Genomic DNA, 10,561 nt, shown 5'->3' on the forward strand with positions numbered 1-10,561 from the left:
TCTTTTGGAGGGGAGGATTTCACCAAGCTGCTTTCCGAACAGTTTGATGAATCTTGTTGAAAAACTTGCAACACGTCATGTCATGTTCTGTTTACTTTGAGCAAATCAGCAGGAGTCTGAGGGATTCTGAGACTGAAGCATCACTGCAAATCCATCGTAACGCCACAGAGGAGGTGGCAGACACGGTTAAGATGAATATATATGTATACTTGTACTCAGATGCAGACTACAACCACTAGGCGGCAATGTTGGAACTTTAACTAAATTTGTATTTTGTTTACACGTGAGTAAAAACAATCGAGTAAAAACAAAACAGCTTGTGTGTGGGTGAGGGTGTGTGTGCTCTCTGCAGGTTGTTGTTGGGCGTGTTGATAAGACCCTTTGGGTTGATTGGAATGTAGCCTCACACGCAGCACTCGGAGCCTCTTAATATTCGCCATGATCCTCCGAGCCTCCATCTGAAATAGATCAAATAATGAAGCCTCGGAGACGAGGAGAAGTGTGAGACGTGTGTGCATAGCAGCTGCCATTGAGGACAACTGTGAAGTTATGAATGTGTAACGAGTTCATAACACTCGCTTGTCATCCTGAAGTTTAAGGAGCAGATCTGGACTATTTCTGAGTAAATCTGGACTGTCTTTGCAAACTGGACTGTTTCTCGGTAAATCTGCATTGTTTCTCAGTAACTCTGAAGTATGTCTCAGGATGGCTAGACTGTTTCTCTGTTGTTCAAAAGTATTTCTCAGTACATCTGTTTCTCAGCCACTCTGGAGTGTTTCTCATTGGCGTTGCTGATCTCCAGTATATACTGCTGTCTGCACAGGTGGAAGGAGACGATCACACCGCTGTAAAATACGCAACATCTGTGCCCGGCATCCCGATCAGACGTTAAGGTTCCAGGAGGGAGCAGAGGACCACCCAGCTCTATGTCCCAACACGTCTGCTGTGTGTCTCTTTAGAATCCATAACATCCTCTTATAACGACACCCTTCATCACCCCCACCCCACCCCCGCTAGCGTGTGACTCGCTGAGTGAGGGCAGAGAGGTTAACTCCCTAATGGAAGCCAGTGGCTGTGCAGTGGTCCCTCTGTTTTATTGCGTGGTTTGTGATGTGAGTGATGTGGAGGTTATGGAGGGTTTAATGAAATGCAGGCTACTGTGTCATCGTGGCTGTGTGCGGCGAGCCCTGATGATGAGGAGCAGGTATTACGTTTGAGGTTAAAGACAAAGAAACTGGATCCTCATACTGGAGGCCTCCTCTCACTTCACACTGGTCCCAGCTCTGTTCTCTGTTGTTGCTCTGCAGTGCAACATTAACTTCATGTGTCTCGGCCAAAGTGCAACACCTGCACACCACAGCTGTCACAGGGACAGGCAGGTCAGCGTAGCCGTGGTACCGCAGGCCGGCGTAGCCGTGGTGAAACAACTGAACATGAATGGAGCTGCAGTCAGAGCAGCAGCGGTGCCCTCCTGATCCACAGTGTCACTGTTGCACACCTTTATGATTAATGATGACACAACAGTCTCATCTGTCTCTCCTCCTGAATTCTGTCCTGCTGCACCTCAACAGAATATTTCACAGGTACACACACACACATGCACACTCACACACACACACATGCACACTCACACACACACGCACACACATACACACACATACACACACATGCACACACTCACACACACAAATGCAATTATCAGTGCAGTTTCCACCGTTATATGGCATGATTCCATATCCCTTTATGTCATGGTCCAGGTACACACACACACACACACACACGCACTCGTCCCAACAAGCCCCTTGGAGTAGAAAAAATGTCATTGTAATGCTAATTATAATGACAATAAAGGCGATTCTGATTCTGACACACACACACACACACACACACACGGGTTGTTTTTTACAGAGCTATAATAAGTCACATCTACTGTTCTTATGTATTCATGTAGAAAACACAAATTCACTTTCAGTTCTCATATCCATGTGAGGACATAGTTTAAAATGTGTAACACACTCCTACTACGCATCGTGCCGCATGTGAATCTGTCTCTGTAGGTAATGGAGACTAAAACGTGCATGGATCACAGCACCGTAGGTCATCTCCAGACATACAGGTGTGATTTACCAGGCAGAGAACTGTGTACAAGAGAATAAATACATGCATTTACAGATTTAGCGTACTAGTTAATAAATAAAATGTAACTGATGATAATAAATAAGAAACAATAATAGTGATTTTACAACTGGACATACTGTATGTCCCTAGAGGTGGACTAAACCCTGTATATTAAATATAAGAGTGGAGGTGGACTAAACCCTAATCCAGACCCTAGAAGTGGACTAAACCCTGTATATTAAATATATGAGTGGAGGTGGACAAAACCCTAACCCTGATCGTAGAAGTGGACTTAACCTAGTGGACTAAATCTGGCTAGGGCTGCCGACCGCTCTGGGCATGTGTGCACCACAGTCCCCTAGTAATTACTAGTGTGTGTTTGTGTGTGTTCTAATTGCACAGATGGGTAAATGCGGAGGACAAATTTCGATTGGGGTGTAAATTCACAATTGACAAATATGGCACATTTTTGGTGGTGCTGGTGGTGTTGCTGATGGTGGAGCTGATGGTGTTGCTGATGGTGGAGCTTATGGTTGAACTGATGGTGTTGCTGGTGGTGGTGCTGGTTGTGGAGCTGATGGTTGACCTGCTGGTGGTGGAGCTGATGGTTGAGCTGCTGGTGTTGCTGATGGTGGTGCTGGCGGTTGAGCTGATGGTGGTGCTGGTGGTTGAGCTGATGGTGGTGCTGGTGGTTGAGCTGATGGTGGAGCTGATGGTGGTGCTGTTGGTGGTGCTGGTTGTGGAGCTGATGGTGGTGCTGTTGGTGGTGGAGCTGCTGGTGTTGCTGATGGTGGTGCTGGTGGTTGAGCTGATGGTGGAGCTGGTTGTGGAGCTGTTGGTGGTGCTGATGGTGGTGCTGGTGGTTGAGCTGATGGTGGAGCTGATGGTGGTGCTGTTGGTGGTGCTGGTTGTGGTGCTGTTGGTGGTGCTGGTGGTTGAGCTGATGGTGGTGCTGTTGGTGGTGCTGGTTGTGGTGCTGTTGGTGGTGCTGTTGGTGGTGCTGGTTGTGGTGCTGTTGGTGGTGCTGTTGGTGGTGCTGGCGGTGGAGTTGATGGGTGGAAGCGTGCGCAGCCCAAATTCACAGTGATGTAAACCTCCCTGCTTCTTTTCTCACACATTGTGTGCAATATGTTTCCACGGTGACATTGTCCCAGATCCAGGCATCAATGCAGTCTGGTCCATGTGTCCTTGTCTGTGTTCTGGTGTATGTGATGGTCTATGTTCAGGTCTGTATGCTGGTCTGTGTCCTGGTGTGTGTGCTGGTCTGTGTTCTGGTGTGTGTGCTGGTATGTGTTCTGGTCTGTGTTCTAGCGTGTGCTGGTCTGTATTCTGGTCTGTGTTCTTGTGTGTGTGCTGGTCTGTATTCTGATCTGTGTTCTTGTGTGTGTGCTGGTCTGTGTTCTGGTGTATGTGATGGTCTGTGTTCTTTTCTGTATGCTGGTCTGTGTGCTGGTCTGTATGCTCACCTGTATTCTGGTTTGTGTTCTGGTCTGTTTGGATTTCCCCCTCTGCACCCCTGTACCTCCTGAAAGGCTACAATTTCAAAGCTGTGCAGCTCAGACAGATTCACCTAGTGACTTATGATCTACGACCCATGACCCGTGTGACAGGGATGCACATGGCCCTATCCGTGGTCTTCATAAGTCAGTGTGACGAGCTCCAGACTGTGAGCTGTGTTCCCAGCCACCCCTCCTGCATTCCTCCCCTTTCCCAGCGCCAGTGAATCATATTAAGGGGATAATGAACCATTTAATGACCTCTGTGTTGATTTATCAGACACTCTAGAGAGGCTAATTTAAAAATATAATGCCATAAGTCACAGAGTGTGTGGCCAGTGTGTTTCATGCAGCCTGGTGTGGCCCTCTGGGCCAGCAGAGCGAGTGATAACCAGCCGTCGTTAAGACACAGTGGGGTGAGGGGATGTTTACGGGGGGCAGCCCCTCCCACTTTCCCCTGTGGCTCACTGGAGATGGGGGGAGTGAGTCCTCCACTGGTCTACTGAACACAGAGGCATGCACAGTGGTCTACTGAACACAGAGGCGTGTACAGTGATCTACTGAACACAGAGCCATGTACAGTGGTCTACTGAACAGAGAGGTGTGTACAGTGGTCTACCGAACATGGAGCCGTGTACAGTGGTCTACTGAACACAGAGGCGTGTTCAGTGGTTTTTTTTTTAACACAAAGGCGTGTACAGTGGTCTACTGAACACAGGCATGTACAGTTGTCTACTGAACACAAAGGCATGTACATTGGTCTATTGAACACAGAGGTGTGTACAGTGGTCTACTGAACACAGAGGCGTGTACAGTGGTCTACTGAACACAGAGGCATGTACAGTGGTCTACAGTGGTCTGTAGAGGCTTTTCCACACACTGCTGCACTTACTCATTACATACATTACATTACATTACATCACTCCGTTGGCTGGTTTACATACACTATATTGCCAAAAGTATTCATTCACCTTTCTTGACTCACATATGAGCTTTAACGTTGGTCTAGAACAGCTTCAACTCTTCTGGGAAGGCTGTACTCGAGGTTTAGGAGCGTGTTTATGGAGATTTTTGACCATTCTTCTAGTGCATTTGTGAGGTCACATACTGATGTTGGATGAGAATGCCTGGCTCTCAGTGTCCACTCTAATTCATCCCAAAGGTGTTCTATCAGGTTGAGGTCAGGACTCTGTGCAGGCAGATCAAGTTCATCCACACCAGAGACTGCCATCCATGTCTTTATGGACCTTGTTCTGTGCACCGGTGCACAGTCATGTTGGAAGAGGAAGGGGCCAGCTCCAAACTGTTCCCACAAAGGTTGGGAGCAGCATGGAATTGTCCAAAATGTCTTGGTATGCTGAATCATTCAGAGTTCCTTTCACTGGAACTAAGGGGCCAAGCCAAGATCCTGAAAAACAACCCCATACCATAATCCCCCCTCCGCCAAACTTTACACTTGGCACAATGCAGTCAGACAAGTACCGTTCTCCTAGCAACCCCCAAACCCAGACTTTTCCAGCAGATTGCCAGATGGAGATGCCTGCTTCCTGCCGACGCTGCTTCCTGCCGACCGACGCTGTTGCGGAGCGAATTTTGAAATTGTTTTCTAAAGTATAATAATCTATTTACGTGCTAATCTTTACCTTTTGCATTCCTAGATAAATTTTACAGGTTTTATTCCGGCCGCTGACCAACTTTCTGCCTTCACAAATCAGCTAGCGTAAGTTTATATATCGGCTAGACACGGTAAGTGTTTTGATTTATTCATGGCTGGTGTTGGTTTGTTCCCGTGTTCGGAGTGTGGCATGTTTAGTCTAGACCCTTTCGCCACTGATAGTAATAGTGATAGTATTTGTGAGAGGTGCCAGTTAGTTACTTCTCTTGTGGCGAAAGTGGAAAGCTTAGAGCGACGCGTCCACTCATTATTGAGGGATAGAGAGACAGGGACAGGGTCTGTAGTAGCTGTGGACGCGCCAGGGAGAACTAGCGCCTCCGCGACTCCGGCGATAGAGCCCTCACAGCGGGGCGAATGGGTGACGTCTCGGCGGCGTAGTCGGAGAGCGAGGGCTGCAGCTACCGCTAACGCCAGCGCTAGCCCACCAGAGCACCACTCACCGGTTCACGTGTCCAACAGGTTTGCCCCGCTCAGTGTTACACCCGCTGAGGAGACTCTGGTGATAGGAGACTCTATAGTCCGACACGTGAAAGTCGCTATTCCTGTAGGGGCTCCAGCGGTTACAGTCAGCTGTTTACCGGGGGCCAGAGCGCCGGACATTAGTGGCAACCTTAGATTGTTAGCCCATAAACGATTCTCTAGGATAGTTATACATGTAGGGGCCAACGATATACGTCTGCGGCAGTCAGAGGTGACTAAGGCTAATGTTAAAGAGGTGGTTAAATTAGCCCAGACGATGTCCGATGCCGTAATCTGCTCTGGCCCCATCCCAATGCGGCGCGGTGATGAGCAATACAGCAGGCTCACGTCGCTAAATCGCTGGATGTCCAAGTGGTGTTCAGAAAATCAAGTGGGCTTTATTAATAATTGGGAAGAGTTCGAGGGCAAGCCTGGTCTTTTAGGCAGGGACGGTGTCCACCCCACCCGGGATGGCGCTGCCCTGTTATCTTGCAGCATAGCCCATAGCCTGTTAGCTAGTCGGCAGAGTAGCACTAGGAGCTGCTGACTGTCCAGGGTCGCGACCAGGCCGCAGACTAACGGGCTAAACCTGTCTGCGAGCTGCTTAGAGGCGTCACCAAGTTCCCTTAGGATTGAGACTGTGTCTGTGCCCCGGGTTAAACTAAATCATAAGAAAATAGTCCGCCCGAAGTTTTTAACTAATATTCAGACTTCACATCAAATTATTACAACCTATATGACCGATCTGAAAATTGGATTAATCAATATTCGATCGCTCAACTCAAAAGCAGTTTTTGTAAATGAACTTATAACAGACCAGAAAATTGATATTCTTTGTCTAACTGAAACATGGGTTCAATCTGGTGATTATTTAACTCTGAACGAAGCCACTCCTGTGGGATATAGTTATATACATAGACCTAGACTGTCAGGCAGAGGAGGTGGAATATGTATAATCTATCGTGATTGTTTAGAAATTCATCAGAAATACTTAGATATCTCAAACTCATTTGAGATGCTGTCTATTAATGTAATTAGTCCATCTGAAAATAAAAGTACATTCTCCCTAACTAATGTATACAGACCACCAGGGCCTTACTCAGATTTCTTAAACGATTTCACCGATTTTGCAGCAAATTTAGCAGTATGTAGTGACAAAATAATAATGGTAGGAGACTTTAACATACACTTTGATAATGCGGAGGATCCACTTACAAGGGCTTTTACTTCTATATTGAACTCTGTCGGCATTAAACAAAACGTAGTAGGACCTACACATTATCGAAATCATACCCTAGATCTAATATTAACGCTGGGTATCGACGTAGATAATATAAACATACTCCCGCAAACCGTAGCAATCTCCGATCATTATTTAGTAAAATTCGATTTTCACCTTAACATAAATACCCGCCCGTCTCCTCGGCAGTGTATAAAGCGCTCAATAAATTCATCAACAGCAACACAGTTTATTGAAACCCTCCCTGACTTAACTGCTTTAGCCCACTCGCCATCCGATCCAGGAGAGTTAGATAGTCTAACCGACTACTTAGAGAATACCTGCAGATCAGCTCTAGATATAGTAGCTCCACTAAAATATAAAAAAGCTAGATCCAAAAAGCTCGCCCCATGGTACACCGACCAAACTAGAAACTTAAAACAAATAGCACGTAAATTAGAGCGGAAATGGCGATCTACTAAATTGGAAGTATTCCACTGTGCCTGGAAGGATAGCATTATTGAATATAAACGGGCACTCACTAAAGCACGCTCAGCATACTTAGCCTCACTGATAGAGAAAAATAAAAACAATCCTAGATTTCTTTTTAATACTATTTCTAAACTTACAAAAAATCAAGCAGGCACAGAACCTCAGATTCCAGTAAACCTCACTAGTAATGTATTTATAGATTTCTTTGATAATAAAATAGAGAATATTAGACAAAATATAAAACCCTTTATTAGCAATACAACTGGTATGTCATCTGGTTTGGTTGATATTGATTTAAATTACATACCGGGAGAAAAACTTGATGCTTTTCATCCACTCCCAAAATCAGAATTAGAGAAAATAATTTCTTCCTTAAATTGTACTACCTGCACATTAGACTCAGTTCCCTCAAAGTTATTAAAAGAGGTATTACCAGCTGTAACTGAACCTCTTCTAACTATAGTTAACTCATCCATTACAATAGGTCACATGCCCAAATCATGTAAATTAGCAATTATCAAACCTCTGATCAAGAAACCAAATCTTGATCCGACTGTGCTATCTAATTATAGACCCATTTCAAACACATCATTTATATCTAAGATCATAGAAAAAGCTGTTGCCCAGCAATTATGCCTATATCTGCATAGGAATAACACATTTGAAAAGTTCCAATCTGGTTTTAGGCCCCATCACAGTACTGAAACAGCATTAGTTAAAGTAACAAATGATCTCCTCCTTGCATCAGATCAAGGCTATGTATCACTGTTAGTGCTTCTTGATCTTAGTGCAGCTTTCGACACAATTGATCATAGGATCTTGCTAGAAAGGTTAGAACGCTGGGTTGGAGTCTCAGGCACAGCCCTTTCATGGTTTCAGTCTTACTTAACAAATCGCTATCAGTTTGTAGAGCTCAATAATATTTCATCCAAACGTACAATGGTTAAATATGGGGTCCCGCAAGGCTCCATCTTAGGACCACTATTATTTACATTATATATGCTACCATTGGGCACAGTTATAAACAAACGGTGTCAATTTTCACTGCTATGCGGATGACACTCAAATTTACATATCAGCCAAACCCGATGACAAACTCAGTTTAGGAAAAATTGAGGCCTGTGTAAGAGATATTAAGTGCTGGATGTCTCTAAACTTCCTACAATTAAATGAGGACAAAACAGAAGTTCTCCTTGTGGGCCCTAAGGCCGCAAGACAGAAAATTCCAAATTTAATGCTTAATCTTGCAGACTATCCCATTACACCTGGCACAGTAGCCAAAAACCTAGGCGTCATACTCGACTCTGACCTATCATTTGATAAATATATAGATAATACTACTAGGATAGCTTTTCTACATCTCCGCAACATTGCCAAATTAAGAAATGCATTATCACAGGATGATGCAGAAAAATTGGTGCACGCCTTTGTTAGCTCTAGACTAGACTACTGCAATTCACTACTGTCAGGATGTTCAAATAGGAATCTAAATAAACTTCAAGTAGTTCAAAATGCCGCAGCTAGAGTTCTGACCAGAACTAGAAAATTTCAGCATATTAGACCAGTCCTATCAGCCCTGCATTGGCTCCCAGTTAAATTTCGTATTGATTTTAAAATTCTATTATTAGCATATAAAGCACTACACGGGCTTGCTCCTGAATACCTCCAGGAACTTATTTCCTACTATGAACCCCCACGTCAACTAAGATCACAGGGTGCTGGTCTGTTATTAGTTCCACAAATTAACAAGGTAACAGCAGGGGGAAGAGCCTTTTCTTATAAGGCCCCCCAGCTTTGGAATAATCTTCCTAAATGTGTCCGGGACTCTGACACAGTCACAATCTTTAAATCTAGGTTGAAAACCCACTTATTTAGTCTAGCGTTTGATAATTAATATCCCCCTTAGATAAAGGTACAGATCCAGGGGTTCATAGACGAAGGGTTTTATGGTAGACTGGGGTGCTGGTGCTGTCATCCTGTCACTGCTCGTGGTCACTCAAGTTTGTTGACAGTGCAGTGGACGGATGCCATTGTCTCAGAATGCCCCCAAGCCTATGTTACCTTCTGGTTCTGCCTTTTTAGCTAGGCTGTAATAATTTAACTTAGTGCCGGAGTTGCTGCCACACTCCAGAAATGTTTATAATTTTACCTGTCCTGTATATGTCCTCATACAGAGCTAATTTTCCCTGTTTCATTTCTCCACATGGCTGCCTGCCTGCTTGAGGTATAATGAGATGAGGAGAGACAAGCGATCCATCCTGGCCGGCCACCTCCTGCCTAACCGGATGCCTACACCATGATGGACATTATTACATCTTTTTCGGTCTAAATGGACATTATTGCATCTTTTACATTCTGTCTACATTCTGTCTATATTGTTGTTGTTGTCATGGTGACCGGTGTCGGCCAGAGGAGGATGGGCTCCCCCCCTGAGTCTTGGTTCCTCTCAAGGTTTCTTCCTCATGCAAAAACTAGGGAGTTTTTCCTTGCCACTGTCGCCTTTGGCTTGCTCACTGGGGGCTAGGACTCGGCACTTGTAAAGCTGCTTTGTGACAACAACTGTTGTAAAAAGCGCTATATAAATAAAATTTGATTGATTGATTGATTGATTGATTGAGAAGCGCGATTGGTCGCTCCAGAGAACGTGCTTCCACTGCTCTAGTGCTTTACACCACTGGTACTTGGTGATGTATGGTTTGGATGCAGCTGCTCGACCATGGAAACCCATTCCATGAAGCTCTCTGCGCACTGTTCTTGAGTAATCTGAAGGTCACGTGAAGTTTGGATGTCTGTAGTGATTGACTCTGCAGGAAGTTGGAGACCTCTTCGCACTATGTGCTTCACCGTCCGCTGACCTTGCTCCATCAGTATACGTGGCCTACCACTTCATGGTTGAGTTGCTGTTGTTCCCAAACACTTCCATTTTTTTTATAATACAGCTGACTGTGGAATATTTAGGAGTGAGGAAATTTCACGACTGGATTTGTTGCACAGGTGGCATTCTATCACAGTTCCACATGAAATTCACTGAGCTCCTAAGAGCAACCCATTCATATTTGTAAAAACAGTCTACATGCCTAGGTGCTTCATTTTCACTGGAAG

The 10,561-nt window shown here is 45.0% G+C and overlaps 1 long non-coding RNA gene across 1 annotated transcript; it reads left to right on the forward strand.

Moving 5' to 3' along the window:
- The first annotated feature begins 307 nt into the window (after positions 1 to 307).
- LOC143510983 (uncharacterized) lies at positions 308 to 10,060 on the forward strand. The gene is made up of 4 exons (XR_013130127.1): positions 308 to 661; positions 824 to 945; positions 1,308 to 1,583; positions 5,273 to 10,060. It is a non-coding gene; the product is annotated as an uncharacterized LOC143510983 (long non-coding RNA).
- The last annotated feature ends 501 nt before the right edge of the window (positions 10,061 to 10,561 follow it).

This window comes from Brachyhypopomus gauderio, chromosome 1 (assembly GCF_052324685.1).
Source record: "Brachyhypopomus gauderio isolate BG-103 chromosome 1, BGAUD_0.2, whole genome shotgun sequence".
NCBI classification, from domain to species: domain Eukaryota; kingdom Metazoa; phylum Chordata; class Actinopteri; order Gymnotiformes; family Hypopomidae; genus Brachyhypopomus; species Brachyhypopomus gauderio.